The 17,854-nt window shown below is 41.3% G+C and overlaps 1 protein-coding gene across 8 annotated transcripts in view; it reads left to right on the top strand.

Annotated features, from left to right (window-relative positions):
• TSPAN18 (tetraspanin 18) overlaps positions 1 to 17,854 on the top strand; it is a 121,272-nt gene that overhangs the window by 16,484 nt on the left and 86,934 nt on the right. For 3 of the 8 annotated variants that reach the window (XM_071558616.1, XM_071558612.1, XM_071558613.1), the window contains exon 2: positions 8,122 to 8,224. The exons of the other annotated variants lie outside the window; for them this stretch is intronic. The gene's annotated coding sequence lies outside the window, so the exon portion shown is untranslated. The remainder of the gene's footprint in view (positions 1 to 8,121; positions 8,225 to 17,854) is intronic. 8 annotated transcript variants of the gene reach the window in all.

Here is a 17,854-nt window from a genome sequence, read left to right as displayed (position 1 = left end):
GTTTTCTACGGACTCTTCCCCTTCTGATTCTTACATTTCTCAATGAGTTGCTTTAGGTACTGCAAACAATACTTTTTAAATAAGAAATTATTCCCCCTGAAATGTGTGTGATCACTGGAAAAAAAAATCTCATTACCTTTTTCTAACTTAGTTCCTTCTTTCTCACAGAAAGTATGTTTTGCTTAATCTTGAAAATTTAAGATTGCATGCATAAATAGGTGGTTCATATTGTGTCCATAGTTGTTTTGCAGACATAAATCTTAAACTATGCAACTGCTTTGCATTTTCCACTTGGGTTTTCTTATCTGCAAAGAGAAGGGAGCCTGAGCTGCATTCTTCCAACACAGCCCCTCCTTCCATGCTAGAAGATGGTGTTAGCAGTGGGAAAAGTAGGATTTACAGTGGGATGTATATACATGACACGTCAATGTCACTTCTGTGATTAAGTATACAGTTAATCTCCGTAGATTAAACACAAACGCAAAACTATTTCTGAAGAAACATGCCATGTAGAGTCAGGTCTTTGGATGAGCCCGTGAAGCAGGTTTCTGGGCTAGCCAAAGGGGTGGTAGGATATGCAGTCATTGTCTGTAAAAGCTGTTTATTGGAAGGGAATGGGTCACCCTCTTTTGCAGAAAGCAGTTTAGGTGCTTGTTTTATTTTTAAATAGAATAGGAACTTCTGGCTTCTTTCTTTTATTTTTCAAAGGCCTGCATAATTTTAAAGCTGTAATTCTCCTTTATTTTGTCTGGATAAGGAAAGGAGTGTCAAAATGGTGATTAACAGAAACCACACAGCAGGTGCCTATGGATTCTTTGTACATACTAGTCTATGTTTCTGAGGTGAGAAGAGTTGTAGGAGAGGGATGCAGCCCATGACAGTAAACAGGGGAAGTTCCCCATTTGCTCAGACTGGACATATCTGTGTTCTCCTTTCAGAGAAATGGAGGTTTAGAATATTGGAGTTGTTGAGCTCTGAAACATTTCGGTCTTCAGTGTAGCAGTAATTACTTCCACCAAGAATCTTTGTGTTTCCATATTCCCAGGATTGAAGACAACTTGTCCCAGGACATGCAACAGCATGATGGGTAGGACATCTTCTGGGAAACAGAAAGTGCTTGGAGCAAATATTTGCTTAAACTTTAGGCTACAAGTCTATATGAACCAGTCTGCATTATTCCAGAAGCCAGGCACTCAGTCAAATTATCTGTTGTTGGAGGAGCTGTGATTGTTGTCCATGTGTGTGGTCTTAGCCTGTGGCAAATCAAAGGTAATGCAATTCAGCTGAACTCTATCATGGTTAAATTAAATTACGTCACATCAGCTGCAGGGGATGAGCATGCACATGGAGAGCTACCACAACTCAGCTGATGCTTAGCCTACCGTTACTGCAGTGTACCATAACTTTATTGGGACCTTCACTTGAGTGTACCAGTGACCAAGCAGTATTTAAAAAGAAGGAAATATACTTGTGCCTCCAATTAGAGTATGTAGTCCCTAAATCTCATCACGTTTTTAGTTTGGGAAGTTCAGGTGACTGAATTTGAGACTGATAGAAATAGAGGTTTTCAGCAATTATTGTACCTACTAAAAAAAAAAAAAGATTGCCTCTTCCAGCAGGTGTTGACTACCTTGCCAGCAGGGAGGGCCTCTTGCCTATACAGGCAGTGGTGCCAAACAATTTTTTGTTCTCTTGGGAATGTGTTTCCTGAAAGGTTCCTTTCATCTGCAACAAATTCTTGTGCTTTAAACACAGGAAACATTAATGTTTTTCTGTTTTCCAAATATCTATAAAAACTTCTTTTTTAAATGAATTAAAATTGTCCCATTTGATAGCAGACCAAGCAGCAGTCTGTCCTCACTTTTAGTTGTTTGCCTCTGGGATCAGTATTCCTTGTCTAGGAATATGAGATGGTACTGAATGATCTGATCTTGGCATGGATGATTCAGTAAGCTTGGCAGCTTAGAGCCATGCCAAATTTGGCTGCCATAATGGGATTTGAAAGGGCATTGGTGTAAAATGATGTTGGAAAGTACTTAAGGCAACACTTTTGCTCCTTGGCCATTACACTAGGAAGAGCTAACTCTAGAAAAGCTTTTGTAGCAAGTCTGTGTTAGCTCAACCAGAGGAGATTACGACCTGCAGGAGATGGGAAGTGGGAAGGCCTCAGCTTGGTCTGTCCTTATCCCCTCGAGTTCACAGTCTGAGTGTGGCAACATGGGCCAGGCAAGCTTCAGAACTTCTAGGAGGACAGGAGAACAAGGGCTTGCTCAGGGGAAATGTTGAGTCTCTTACCCCAAAACTGACAGAGTGACCACAGTCATTGTGATGGGTAGTGCTTTCTGCAGTCTTAGTAGTTTGATTCTGGTGGGGTGATGCTAGCAACACCACTGCAGCGTGATCATGAAATCAGGGTCACAGGTCTTTCTCTGTCCTTGTGATTTTGTTGTGCATCCTGTGTTCTTCCAAGCCAGGGCTGAAATCTCCTGTTACTAATTGATAAAAGATTTTAGACTGAAAATTGTCCCATTCACATCACCTCCCAGAAACCATTCCAGCATGGCAAACGCTTTTTCCAGCTCTAGTCTTTCTCTTTTGCTGGGATTTTCTGGAAACCGTGGTTGGAATGTGTATCTTAAACATACACAAGGTTTAGCATCTGTTGTTTGTGACATCTATCATTGCATATGGAAGAATTGCATGTGCAAGTTCATGCACAGCCAGCTTTCACTTCACAATGAATATGTGGCTAAATGGGAATTAGGATTAGTACTGGATTTAAGATTTTCGTAGTTGGCTGGTAATAACCTAATCTCCTCAAAGGCTGCAGGCAGGCTGGCAGCATTCAGCTCAAGGCCATTATTGTTTGCAAAACCTGAAAGAAATTGAATTTTGATAGTTAGAGTGCTTTAATCAGAGTCTTTCAAGATAGTATATGCTCTTCCCATCCCCATCTCAAATGCAGCTTTTAATTTCTTTAATATATGACAGTCACCTAGGCTTCTAGGTCTGATGGGCATTTGACAGTAATATTTTCAATTTCATTTTGTTACAGCTTAGGAATTCAGATTGATTTTAGAAATGTATAAATTACATTCTGAAAGTTGATACACCAAAATGTGTGTATAGGCAGAGTGAGTCAAATCCAAGTCAGGTAGCAAGTACTTCCCAGTTTCAAGTATTGAGAGTGCTCAGTGTCCTTCAGGCAAGAAGACTCAAGAGGCCACAGAAGTGTGGAGCTCATGGGATTCAGTCTAACCTGGTTCATTTGTTGCTGTGGTAGAGATGACTGGTGACAAATGCATTGGTGAGTCTGTGCAGATCGTAATATGAATCACTGCATTTGACATTAAGGCCCATGTTGAAAAATAGCATGTTTTAACATGAATTGTTGATACTTCTCCTGTTTATTGTGTCTGCAACATGATTTTCTGTGTACCTAGTCTCAAGTGGAAGTTAGACATTTAGTTATCTAAATAACTTTTATCTTCAGTTAAATCAATTAAAGTAGTCTTTATGCAGGCTTAGCCCTATGTTGTCAAACAGGATAGATGTGTAAAGTTTCCCTATGTAATTCTTTTTGATTCCGTGCTTCTTCCAGCTTTCTTTTAGATAGCAGTTTTGGTTTGGTCTGTCCAAACATTGAGAGTTGTCATTTGCAAAATGCTTTTCTATCTGCATCACTGCTAGTGATAGCCTGGCAAATTGTGTCTGTTTTTCCTTTGTTTTAAATCAACAGCCCACCTTATGGATAGGTCCCATTTATGGAGGGTATCAAAGGCCTCTATAGTATGATGATGTATGCCACTGTCAGTCAAAGTCTATCTGAGCCACTGAGGCTGGAAGGAGCAGAGACATATTGACTAGATTTGAGTAGAAAGTTTGTGGAATGCTGCTGATGCAATTCAATATCCATGTTGCTAAAACGAATGACTTTTCTATGGAGGTGGTGATGAATTGCCTTTAACTAGACCTGAATCCACCTTTATCAATTTGTTTTTTCTCAACCCTACTTATTTAGCCCTCACTTCAATAGATTTTTTGCATTGTTTCTGTGCTCCTTCTGTGTTGGTCCTCCTTGCTAAGGTTGTCTTTCCTCTCGCTGTTGCCTTGTGTAGAACTTGTTATCAAATAATCCTATTAATCTTCTTAGATAATCTTTAAAACACCATCAAGCAGGACATTTTTTTTTGAGGCATGAAGTTTCCTTACATACCTTAAGTCAACTGGCTCTCAGCATATGAAATTGAGAAAGGCACTGAAGCTTTGCATTCCCAAGGGTCAGGGCCCACATGATGACTTGATTAGGATTTGAAAGATAGTGACTTTAATATTGCAGTGTCTCTGCCTCCGTTATTCTCAGAGTATATGAAAGGATCACAAACATTCAGGTCTCAGCTGGGGCTCACAAGTCCCTTAAAGCACAAGTTTGTTGAAGGCAGGTTGGTTGGAAAGTTTCTGTTCTGTTTTTAAAAGCCATAAACCAGGCAGATTTTTGGACTTTCAGCTCCGTTCCTCCTTCTCTTCACAGAGATTAGTGGTAAGAACAGTGGATAGAGGGGGGGTGCAGGCAAGTCTGGCACCCAGCAGCAAAGGTTAGTACAGACGCATGAAGTGTATCAGAACAAGAAAGTTTGTTTTTGTTGGTTGAAAGCATCCAACTTTCTCTTACTCTTAAGAGACCTTATCCCTCTGCGGGAGTCAAACAGCTTGGTTTAAAGCATGCAACAATTCCTGGAAGTTCTTTGTGAGCAACTTAAAACTGTTGTTTTGGTCAGTATTGTGATGGGTTGGAAGATTCGGTCTGTTGTTTTTCTGGTCTGTCATGGGAGGTGACGAAGACTGCTTAGAAACAGCAGTGTGTAATGAGAGTGCCATACTGCGTAAGGCCTGTGGGGGTGAAGCTCTGAGATTTCTAAGCCTGTAAAAATCCAGAGAACATGCATTAATGCTATTGCTCGCTGTTCTAGCCTCTAGCAAGCAGATAGAAAGTTATTAAACCCGTTTGAACAGAATTAGGGGTGAGGGGAATTATCTGCTAACGTCAGCTAGCTTCAGTTGTACAAATTACTTGAAGAAGAGCAAACATAGGCACAGTGTTTTAAAAAAAAGAAACAACCAAACCAAAAAAATCAATAGCAACAACAATACCCTTTCGCACATCATCAGGATGTACCTACCAAGAGGACTCAGGTTTTCATGCTGGCTGAACTGTGTGAGGGGAAGAAAGTGCCACACTGACCTGGGCATTAGCCAGTAGGTACATCCTGCCACATAGGTTAAGCACTCCTTGAAAGTCAAGGAATTTTGATTGATGTGTTGGCCAAAGCCTTGCTTTTATTAAAAAAATCATTTGTGGTGGTAGAGTTGTATGGGTATGAGTAAACTGCTGTTTTGCTCTTAGAGAGCCCAGTGTGATAGAAATGCATTTTATGAATGCACAGTGGCAAGTTCTTATTCCTTCAACTGAGTCCACTCTGTGCTCAGCAGTGAGACTGACAAAGGCCCTTCACCAGTGCTTGAAGCTGCATCCCAAAGCTAACAAAGCAGATCTCACTGATGATGCTGTACTTTCTAAAGGATTTGCAGCCTTGCCTTTGGATGGCCAGCCAACATCACCACAGCTACTACAGCTACACCAAGACTTTTTTTTTTTTCAAATTCCCCAGCTATATCCAGGAATGCAGAGCTCTTGCACTCTGCTTGCTGTGGCCAGCCCGGTGTTGTATTGCAGATGAATGCAGTGGGTTGATCTGTAAATATTACTGTGTGTTCTGATGGTGAACATATGCAAGCTGCTTGCACGGCGTTACTCATTTATCCCCCTCGGCCTCTCCAAGTTCAGCTGCTGCTTTATCACTCCTGATAAGCTGGTGTGTGATCTGAGGCAGAGCCATCAGCCAGAACTGAAGGCGGGCAGGAGTCCCACGTGCACGGTTTGGGGGCAGCTCGGTTTCTTTTCTGATAAGCCTGTGCCTCTTGTGGCAGTACAGTGCACACTCCTTTTAAACTGTAATCATAATCCTCTTTTCAGCCAGCTCTGCTATCCCCACAGGAAGCATTAGCAATATCACAAAGTGCGGAGACTTCATTGTTTTCCCCTAATCTGCAAAGAGAACTGAGACGAGACAGTGGAAACTTTAACCTATTCTGTGCCTCAGTGGTAAATAATTAGTTTTTTACTGAGTGGGAAAACGAGGGAAGCCTCTTAGTTAAGATAAAGTAAGCACAAGGCTCACAGGATTATCTTGTTCTGTGGAATTCGGGAAAGGTTGTGTCCTTGAATTCGCCTGTCTGGCGTGTCTTGATTTTGTGTTTGGGAGAAATGAGTCTATTAGAGCTGCCCTAAGTGATGGCTGGGTGTAAGTCACCTCTTGCCAGGAAATGCGGTAGCCATGCTTTTGTTTAAGGACGTGAACAAAAGGCTCTGGATGCTTAATAATGTGCAAATTTGGGTGGGTGGGATATGGAGAAGGTTAATAGGGCAGGCTAACAGAGGAGGAGCTGAGCTTGAGAGAGGAGGAGAGAAGCACTCGAGATATACCAGAAGAGAGAAGCAAAACAGGAAAAGCAGTCTCTTTCTGCCATGTTAAAATTAATTTAGTCCCCACTGACAATTTTGGGGTAAGTGAAAGCTGCGTCTGATGAAATAATGGTATTTTCAGCCGTAGCCGTGTGAGATGTTAGTGTGGCTCCGAAGGCTGTCGTTGTGCGAGTGTATGTGCTCTGTAAGTGCTGCCCAGACCCCGACCTATCACAAGGCGGGACTGGCTGTGGGAATTCACCTTGGGTCAATGCTTTACCTTTGCAAAACTTCTCTTTTTAAGCTGCCTGTCGTAAAATCTTTCTTGTCATGCTTGGTTCTGAGGCTGGGCTGTGCTTTTCCTGAAAAGGAAAAGCTGAAATGGGAGGAGTTGCCCCGGCCTGGCATGGAGAGCACAAATCTGGGAGGGTGAATGGTCCACTTGTACGTGTGCCCTGCCTGTGAGAGTCCTTTAATCCAAAATATGACAAAAGCAAAGGAACAAAAGTAAAACCTCTCAAAAATAGCACAAGATAAGGATCTGGAGAATTTGCTTTTTATTTTGAGCAAGAGTTCCCTGGAGACTTCTTTTAAGGGAAAAAATGTAGCTTTCAAGGTCGAGGGATTTTTTGCTTCTCCCCCCTCCTGCCACCCGCCCCTTTTCTTCAGACTTCAAAGGCAGTCAGCTGAGAGCTTCTTAGGAATATTACTTCTGTTCAGAGTAAATGTGGATTGGAGGAAAGGCACGTTTTCTTCTGCCAAAGTGTCTGAAATTTGTTGGCAAATTTTCTTGAGTGTGGTAAACAAAACACAACCTCAGTCGGGCTGGGTGGTGCTCAGTAGTGAAGGGTGGCAGGCCAGCAAGTGGGAATAGTTTTCTGCAGCCAACGGGTTTTTTCCTGATGCCTTAATAGAAAACAGTTTAATGTATGTTCCTTTAAATAAATTTTTTTCAGAAATTGAAACTGAACAAATGGACAGAAATGTGAGTTAATGCCTGCCTGCCACTCCTCAGCCTTTTAGCTTCTGCTAGCTGTGTACCTGTTGGCATACCTGGCTTTTCCTTTTGCTTTCGAATTTAATCTACACGTATCAAAGAGTGAAATTAAAGTTTTGCTGTCTGACTCTAATGCTTAACTACTGGTCCTCCACCAACTGATCCAAAACCTATTGGTGGTGGAGAGGCTTTAAATCAGGTTATTTCACATGCCACAGCAAAATGTGACTGCAAGCTTGGAGGATACAGCAGGTGGGCTTAGGAATTGGACCTAGTTTAAAACCGTTCTGCCCATAATGGAGGGGAATTTATTGCTGGTTTTGATGAAAGATGATGTGTGGCGTAGCTGAGCGCGTTTGGAAATCCTCTCCACAGTAGGATTTACTGACGTGATCAGGTCTCAGGCAGCCTTGTGCATAACTGCCTCTTCACATCTCAAAAGTGTAACTGAACTGCAAATGGTTTTCACACCAATTATTTCCCTCTTGTTTTTGAATAGAACCGGGGAGGGGGGTTGTTTATCCCATTTCCCTGGTGCAGCTGAAACTCGAGCAGCAAGCTTGTGCTGAAGCTGTTGTTTCCTCTGCATGTTTTCCATAAGGAGGCCAAGGAGTGTGAGATTTGTGATTCACTGTGTGGCTTTGTCACATGCATACCCAGGCTGAAGATGATAGAAATCTTGATGCTGTCTCACTTCAGGTTGGGTAAGTATGTTTTGTTTATTGCTTTTGTGGGTTTTTCTATTAAACTAGGCTTCTTAAATGAAGGGTAGCAATATTTAAGCTTCTGTATAAACAACCAGAGAACTCTGGCTTCATCTTGACTAATCTGTTTAACCTTCATCAGCCCAAATATTTACTCTAGGCATTGAATATCCAGGCGGTGTAATTCTGATGCTAAAATTCATGCACTGAGAATGCTGTAGATTGACTAATCCTGCAGAATTCCAGAAATCCTTTTCTATATAAATAAACTTCCTATATGAAGGATTATAACTAAATAAATGCTGCAGTTCAGATCAGCAAAGCAGAAGTATAACAGTTGGCCCATTTCTTCTGCTGCTTACTTATGTATATCTATAAGGTTATTCATCTTAGTCTAAGTAGATGTGTGAAGAAAACTGCAAATACTGAAGCACGATGCTGTCACATACTTCAGGAAGAGAATTTACCCCTCTGCCTTTCTGCTAGCACTTTTATCAGTTTTCAAATTGCCATCAGCTTGATTTATCCAGACTGTTGAAACTGTTATTCCTTTAGGGCAAATCATTTCTGGTGAGTCTGTGATTTTTAGGTCTTTGTCCTCTTACTGCAATTGGACAATGCAAAGAGTTCATGAAACAGTGTTGGAGATACAAAATGTGTAGCTCAGTTGCTGAAGTTGCTCCTTCCTCCTACACCCACACATTCCCCCAGCTGTAGAGCAGCACCTACAGCATCTGGATTTATCAGGAACAAAATTGGCATCTCAAGACTGGTCTGAGGTGTCCATTGCAGGGAATACTTACAAGACCCCTGCGTAAACCTGTTGACGTAGGTATGGTGTAAGCAACCTTCTGAGCAGTTTGGCTTCTGTCCTGTTACTATATTAATTATCCTGTCTTTATGAGATTAAAGTGCAGATTTATTTGGGATCCTGATCTTGGAGAAGTTCTTTTAATATCCCCTCATGTTGCCCTGTCTGTTACTGGACATCATTCTAGAGATATGAAGGCTGTAAACACTCGGGGAGAGGATGTAGTTTGACTATTGTAAAGGGAATAACTAAAAAGAATGGGATAAAATTAGAGAGGTAAAATTAAAACTGTTTAAGGAGGACTTCATAATAACACTGGCCGTTAAGTTCACGGAAAGCTAATGTGTTCTCTGTCATCTGAGAATTTTGAAAGCAGACTTGCAAAATGAAATAATACGAGGGCAAGCAGGCTGGAGCTGTTCCCTATTGACAGGAAAGGATCCCAGCCCATCTTTCTCACTGCTTTTTGCTTATAAGATTCTGTGTAACAGTAGAAAACTAGAAGGAAGAATTTGCCCTACTGCTCCACTATCAGGAAGACATCTAAGCTGTAACCTGTGCTGCTCATGGCCACTTGGCCACTTTTCTTTGCTGGAAAGGGACCGGGGAAGAATTGCACCTCACTTTACTTGTCCACAGGTTCCATAGGGAAATTCCTACTCTGTCCTATGCTGGGTTAGTCAGTCCTTTTAACAGTGTATCTGGGGAAGAATCACTGCAGTTAGGCTGCTAATCTCATTTCTGTCTTCAGACAAGATTGTTATCAGAGTAATTGTCTGTGTGTTCCCCCTTCTGAGTCTAATCAGAGTGGATTGTGCCAGTACCTCCTGGGGCAGAGGAACTCAGATGTTGATTACCCCAAAAGAAAGAGAAAATCTTCAATGTATATTTAATTTAAACTTCAGTTTTGTTAGATGTTCACAGGAAAATCATCTGGAAATAACTTGCTCAAACGTGTCTGGTGCACTTCACTGTAAAATATTTGTTCTGGTTTAAAGTCTTAAGTTTACCCAGGCAAGTTTGTATCATGCATGCTGTTGTGAGACTTTTGAAAGATAGTGCTTTGCACCAGTGAAACTGGTACTTTCCCAAGCCGTGGGACAGAGCAAGTTCATGTCTGCAGAGAATGTGTACTCTTAGGTGTTCCAGCCAGCAAATAATTCTGAACAATTAGTGCTTTTCCCCTTATTTCAAAGCAAATTACAGGGGCGGGCGGATTTTGCTGGTGGGTATAAAGGAAGCTCAAAGATATTAATTATTCATATATCCTTCAAGTTGGGACTTGAATTTGTCTCTTGATGTGCTTACCTGCAGAAATGTACTATTTGGTCTCCTAGTAGCAGCAGGCAAACCATAGGGAATGCAGCACTCCAGTGAGATACAGAAATGATGTGTGCCTCCCCTGTTATATAGGTGAGAAAGCCGAGACACAGAGGTACCATGGGCTGCCATGGGAGTTTGCCAGAGCAGAATTGCATAGATAAGGAGGTCTGTGCCAGAGGCAGTATTGCTGGTGGCTGCTCCCGACTTCTGATCTGGGTGACCAGATCTTATCCCAACCTCAGTATGAAAACCCAAATGTGATCCTTCCCTTAGTGGTGTTGCTCTGTAGAGATGTTGTCTGGGTTGATCAGACCTGTATTCCTGGATAGCTGAATGAAGCTCTATAGCTTTTGAGTGTGATACCTAAAGCAAGCTTAAAGGGCAAGGGCATACCACTGAAAGAGTGCTTATAGCTGGTGAACTTGCATGCCTCGTATGTGAGAACCACTGAGACTGATTCCATCAGGCTTAAAAGGGACTGAATGAAACAGGTTATTTCAGGCATATGCAAAAGTCATCTTGGGGACATTGAATTTGGTACGGCCACAGCTTCTTCTAGCCCAATGTGTGCTTGGTGTGCTTTGTGTGGATATTCTCTAAAACTTCTATGGTGTAGTTTGCTGTTTCCTGCTCCACTGGACTTCAAATCACTAATTGTTGTGGTAGCTTCATGGCTGTAGTGTGTCTTTTAGCTGGAACCACAACCACTTTCCATTTACCGGGTGACTTAACTGATGTTGCTCTCTATTTTACAAAGAGGGGTACTGACTTGCAGAAAGAGAGGAACAGAAATAGAAAGACATAGAAAAGCTATTTAAAAGTATTTACCTATACTGCAATGAAGAAATGTCAGAGACAGTGTTTAGAAAAGTGCTTTTGAAACTGGAAGTAAGACAACTACATCAGGGCAACTAGTAAACAGAGCCTTAGATATGTAGGATGGTGTGGCCGCCCTACTGCTAGAATTTGATTTTGCATCTCCATACAGCACTGCAATATCACCTTACTTGGACCTAGCTATGGTGCATTTGATTTGGCCCTGCTGTACATGCCACAGATGTGAATGTCCAGCAGTAGAGCTTGTGGTCCTGAAGGTCCCCTTATGTGGTTTGTTGCCTCGTGCACAGGAGTTTATTTTTTTACCCCTTCTCCATTACATGTGTGGGTTCTTGTGTTTTTCGTTGTGGTTATGTTTTGTTTTTTCACTTGAAGAATATTTTTGGCACCCTTTACCTTTAATGGGCTCTCATGCTATCAGATATCACAGCAATACATACAGTAAATGTGCTTTGTTATACAGATTAGTATATAGTGTTCACTTTCTTTGTGAGCTATTCATATTCCAGAGTCTTGTCTCCAGCAGTCTTCTGTAATGGTATTGAGGAGAGTGTTGTAATTTACCAGGCTACTTCTGCTGGTGTAGCACTTCAGAGCCATCCCTGATTGGATCATTCACTCCCCATATCGCAGTGTTGATGGTGAAGTTGTACATTAAGGAGCTGTTGGCTGATTTATGAAAAGCACACCTTTGGAGGTTGGGAGCAGATTCTTCTGGAGCAGCTAAGTAAGCCGTAGTCCCTGCCTGCTCCCTTTCTGCAGTATTAGCCCTGTGCAGTGCCTGCAGTACATGATACAACCATGTATTTGTTGCTTCACCTCCCTCAGCTCATGGCTTCATCTGCCCTGTTTAATGCTCCACTCCCATTTGTCACCCATGGTAATGCTTATTCGGTGCATAATAACAATTTTGAAGCCATAATTCTAAATATCTGTCTATTAATCCCCTCATGCTGTACTTCGGAGTGGCCTACCAGTTTGCCGAGTAGTTAGTCAGTTACTCTTTAGCAAAACTACCAGGTAGGTTTTTGAGTCATTAAAGGTACCTGTCCCTGTCTAATTGGAGCATTTTCTGGTGAGTGGGGTCTACCTTGAAAATTTATTGCAGTACTCCATTAAACCAAACACTAGCAAAGTAAGTGTAGCATGATCTTATCTCAAGTTACTGTTACGGCTTCTGCCAGCTACCATAAAAAATTTTTCTATACTCTATTAGCAAGTGAACATAAGGGATGTCACAGAGCTGTCAGGCCCAGACTGTCAGCCTAGTCCTGCCATGCTCAGGAGTGTGTGATGTGACCGAGGTGTTTCAGTATCAGAGTTGATCTAAGGACAAGTCTCTTGACGCCTCCAACTGCCATGCTGCCTTTCCGTAGCAGTTGGAGATCTTGAGGTAATTGAGTGTTCACCATAAACTATTTCTACTCAGCTATAAGAATGGCCATGTTTGGTGTGAACAGAGGTAATGAGTCTTGCCAAATAGTAATTTTAAGAGAGACTGCATAGAGATATTTATTATTGAGGCCAACAGCTAATACCCAGGGGAATCATAGCTTCAAATAGCAGAAAATAAAAGAATAGGAAGAAATATTTTACTTGTAAACTTTTCGACGTTGCAAGGAAATTTGTCTCATTTTTTATGGATCTTCAATTATCTGTGATAGCAGTCTTTATTTGGTTGGATTACTCCTGAGAGGATCTGTGAAAACTATGGACAAACTTTATGCATATACACACTATTTCAGCTAAGACTGCTCCAGCTTGGTAGAAGAAATACTGCTGATTTCAGCGAGAGCTGAGGAAGCCATCAGCCTGATTTTGAAAGAAAACTTCCGGAAAAATTATTTTGTGTAAATGGGCACTTGAGTCCTACAAGACACTTCCATCAGAGAAGTTGTGTCTTACCTGTAAGGCATAAAAGGAGAAAGGAAATAAGTTTTTAACTAATTGCAAGGAGGCATCAATAGCACTTGGGAAAGCACAGGGAGCAGAAAGCTCTTCAGCTGATCTGGGAAGTCAGGATCCCTTTGATGTGAAGCTAAATGTGATCACAGTGAACTTCCTGGTTACAACATGTCATGGCCTTTCCAAAGCGGTTTCTAGCCTTGTTTTCTATTAAGCACATTGTGTTGTATATATTTAAGGCTGCCTTGTGCCTTTGGGTGTTTCTCAGATGATGGATCATAAACAATCCTCCTTTCTTCTGTTGAATATTAGGAAGAAGCCCAGTTTATCTTGTTTTTCCAGATTATTTCTCTTCCCTTGCTTGCAGTGATTAGGTCTGTTAGTGGTATCACACTGGTAGTGAATTACAGCAATGGCAACTTTAAGCCCCACAGCTCACAGTTTGTTCCTGGTGAATGTCCTGTCCACTTGCACTCTGTTTCAAGAGACTTGTGGCAGGGAAAGTCTAGATGGACACCTGTCCTCCTACCTCTAACTTTTTGTAAGTGGAAGCATGATGGCTGCCATTACAATTAGTACTGGAGTCTCCATGGATTAAATGCTATATGTCTCCAGTTAAGATTTAGCTGGGGTCGGGACAGTCCCCACTGATGGTTTGAAATTGCTGGAAGTGCTCTCATATCTCTGGGCAGTGTCACAGGAGATGAGGAGTAGCCTTGCCTTGTGGGTTAGGAAGTGCTGCTTGTGCTGTAGTTATGTACATTCCCAGGGATATTAGTGCCAGTAAAATGTTGCTCTGGCTCCCAAAAGCATTTATCTTTGCCTTGGACACAACTTCTAGGAGAATTCTTTGGTAGCAAGGAGGAAGGAAGAAGACTTACACTCTTCCAGCCTTCTGAATTAGACACACTGGACTAGAAGTTCCATGAGAACCTTTCAATAAGTACCCTGATCAGCATATTATTGCTCTAGTTATTTTTGTGGTCTGTCTTCAGTTCTCACTGCCTCTGAGATTTGTACCTGAAAAAGACTTTGGTCACCCCATTCAATAATAAAAATTGACAGCTGGTTTCCTGATGGCTTTTTGCTTCCTATTTGCTGCTTCTTCCCATCATCAAGAGCAGTAAAGTGGCATGGGGTGAAAATCAGGACTAATTTGGGAGTTTGATTGCTTGTGTAATAAGCTTCTCTCTTATTCTTTGGCAGGAGCAACAGCTACTATAAATTTTTTGCTGTCACTTCTGCATGGGCCATGTACCAGTGTCAAAGTTAATCCCTCAAAATTATGTTCCATTATAAATATCTCTTCACTGATGAAGTGGGTGCAATTAGGCAGAGAGGTGCAGAACCATTACCAAAAAATTAAGCTCTGAAGGACAAAAGCAATCTGCCTGTGCATCACAAAATAGTATATCACCTTGCCAGTCACCTTCAGAGAAGAGAAGCTCAGAGAAGAGAAGCTCCTCGGCCACAATGTTCTTGGGGTTTGTTTGGCAGTGACAATATGTTCTGAGTTAACCAGGCTGAAGTTCCACCTTTTTCATAAGTATAAGGTCCAGGGTCTTAAGAGGAATTTGAAGCAAATTGTGTCAGTTCTGCCTCCTTTCTTTTCTTCCAAGTACACACAAAATGTTTAATGTCTTTATTCCTGCCTGAGCCCTGGGAAATCACAGAAGATCATCAAGACCTTGGTAATAGGCTGACAAAATCCCCAGCATATTTAATTAGAGATTATTCTTTTGATGTTTGAGTTGATTTTGAGGCTTGTTTTTTCATCAGGTTACTCTTGGGTAACCCACTGTATACAGAACAACTTTCCTGCTTTCATGAATATCAGAGACCCTAGAGGTTTAAATGCACTAGGGTGGTTAAATTACTTTAATTTTTAAGTTTTGTATTAAATTCTTTTTGGATAGGGAAAATGAAAGTACTGCCTCTGCTGTAGCATTCTGACTACTCTGGGCATGGCTGTACAATAATTGACTTCCTACACCCAATTTAGAAATCCAGCTTAAAACTGGTGCCTGCTGAAAGTTACTTCTTGTCCATTTCTGGAAGGGTATGATGGCAAGTGGTTTAGTTCCTGAGGATGAGGTTTGCTTTTTCTTTTTTTTTTTTTTCATCTTTTCTGGAGTAAAACTTAAGCATATTAAATTAAGATGCATTTCTGTTCTTAGGGAACACAATATCTCTTTTTATTCCTGATGTTTCTTTGGAATGCTGAGAAAATGCTATCAAGTCTACATTGAGAATGGAATGGGAGATGCAGAGAAGTGAAAAGTTTGTTGCAACTCAATGAACAGTTGGGAGAATCTGCTGTTAAAAACATATGTGTGTGGCTGAATGTATTGAGTTTTATAGACCTGTTTCTAAGCATAAAACACAAATCCAGTCTAAAGTCATTTAACTTAACTTTCCTTAGGTCAGTAAATCAAAGATGATGTGGTAGGATTTTGCTTTACTTTCTGTTCACTTTACTCAAATATTCTGAAAGGCTTTACTTTCAGCAATATTTAGTATTTCAATTTGAATTTGATAGAGTTTATTTCAGAAAATCTGCAAATATGTCTTTATGCTTACATGACAGTCAAACATGAGTTACAATCACCAGGACAAGGAAGAGATGAACATGAGAAGCAACATCCAGTTTTTTACATAAATAGCTCAACACAGCAATATGGTTTGCCATAGAAAGCCACTTAATTTTGTTCAGATTTGGCCTGTTAGGCAAAGGGGGGGATAAGTTTTTAAATGAGAATGGGGAAAATAAATTTATAAATGAGAACAACCTGCACATGAAGTACTTGGAAGTCTGCATATCAATCATTCATCATCTTGTTAAATTCAACTGTCCTAAAGGTCTACTTGATATGCCATTGGGTCTGTTCTATCATCTTCTTTCCTGGCAAGAGGATATGTGTATTCTCCTTTAACTTACATAACCTTCTTTGGGCTTTGGTGTCCTTCAAGCTGATGTGTTCTCTGAACTGTGCAAGCTGTCATCACTTGTTGCTGGTGGACCCAACATATTTGATTCTTCTTGAGAATCCAGTGGCTCCTGATCCCAAAGGAGCCTCCCTGATTCCTCCTGTGGTATTTTTCCAAGTACCAGGGAGAGCTTACAGTGCATGATTACAGACTGCACATAGTTCTTCTCCATTTTTCCCATAAGTTTCCTCAAAGTGTTTTCTCCAAGTATGCTAAAATGTTGAAGGAAGGGGTTGAAGTTCTTTATATGTTAAACAGGGCTGAGGCCACCACCCCTTCTTACAGTTATCAGTTATGACTTTTATTGCATCATTTGTCAGCTACATGTGAGAAAAGTGTAGGGAAACTGAGGCTTTTGTAGGTGACAGAATCTCTAACTATGGCACTGAACCACAGAGTAAAATGCAGACTAACAATGCACTGATGTCAGGCTGCCTGGATGTGACTGAGAGTTTTGTCTGCAAATACAAATACTGGAATAAGTCACTAACTGTGTTTTAACAATTGTTGTGGTTTTGGCCTGGTTTCTGAACTTGGAGATAGACAAAGAATTGAAACACAGCATCTCGTTCTCAAATGTTTGACCCATCAGTAATGGGGTCCTACGTGTTCTGGAGTCTACCAAGACAGAATCTTGATAAGCTCCAAAACAGTTAATTACAGATGAAAGCTGATGCTGGAATATGAGCTACATCAATCACAGGAATGGTTTCATCCTGATGATGTACCAAAACAACTTTAGGCTGCTGTTTTGGGGTAGAAGAGAGTTCAGGTGCTTTCTACACTAGACAGCTTGAGTGGTGAATAGCTATTGTGCACAGAATCCATCGTCTCTCATGAGGGACTGTGAAGTACCTGACTTTTGAAAACAAGCTTTCCGCAGATACTTTTTTTCTACCCAACAACAAAGGTCTTGTTTGGGAACACGTTTTGGCTGCAGTGCTTGTGACCCCCCCGGGAAATGCACTGTGCATTTCACTTGCACTCACCAATGGAAAAAGTGAAAGTAACACAGCTGTAGTGATTTACTATGAAGTTTTGAGGCTAATTGCCTCATATGTTTAATTAATAACTGACACGTTCTGTCCCTCAAAAATCTTGGAGATCTTCCATCTGGACCCCCAGTGATTACAGCCTGGAAGCCATCTCTGTAATTAAGCAGCAGGCTATAGGAGGCCCGATTCCCATTATGGGCAATTATTGTGCTTGCTACTTTTCTCCTCCTTTTATAAAAAAGGACTGAGAAAATAGGGCTCAAAGATTAATCTGACATAAAACCCTGACTAAAGAGGTGCTTTGTGCTATCCCATGATGGAATGATGGGGTTATGTTTTGGTGCCAGCACCCTTTCTTTGAACAGGCTGTTGGGAGACAGATTTTCCAAAGAGCAAAATGTGTCTTACAGCAAACTGAAGTACTTGTTGGTCAATATTAATTACCAGTGCAATAAGAGGATTTTTGCAGAGAACTGAGCAACTGAATATTTCTCCTGTTACTTCTCTATCTCTCCCTCCCAACTTAAGACTTTGTCTAGGTTTGTTAGCTGCTCATCTGCAGACTTTGGCTGGCTCAGGAGACCTCAAAGCAGAGGATGCTGTGTCTTTAAGCCTTCCATACAGTGCTGAAATGTTATGACAGAGCTTCTCACAGGGGGATGCTGTTTCCATGGCAACCCCACACTGTAAGATAAGCAAACTGGATTATATTTTTTTTCTGAAAGGTTCAAGAGTAAGGAAGGAATGAGGCGATCTGTCAGCAGGCAAGAC

The sequence above is a fragment of the Pithys albifrons genome, chromosome 6 (genome assembly GCF_047495875.1).
Source record: "Pithys albifrons albifrons isolate INPA30051 chromosome 6, PitAlb_v1, whole genome shotgun sequence".
NCBI classification, from domain to species: domain Eukaryota; kingdom Metazoa; phylum Chordata; class Aves; order Passeriformes; family Thamnophilidae; genus Pithys; species Pithys albifrons.
This window is presented reverse-complemented; position numbering and strand designations above follow the sequence as displayed.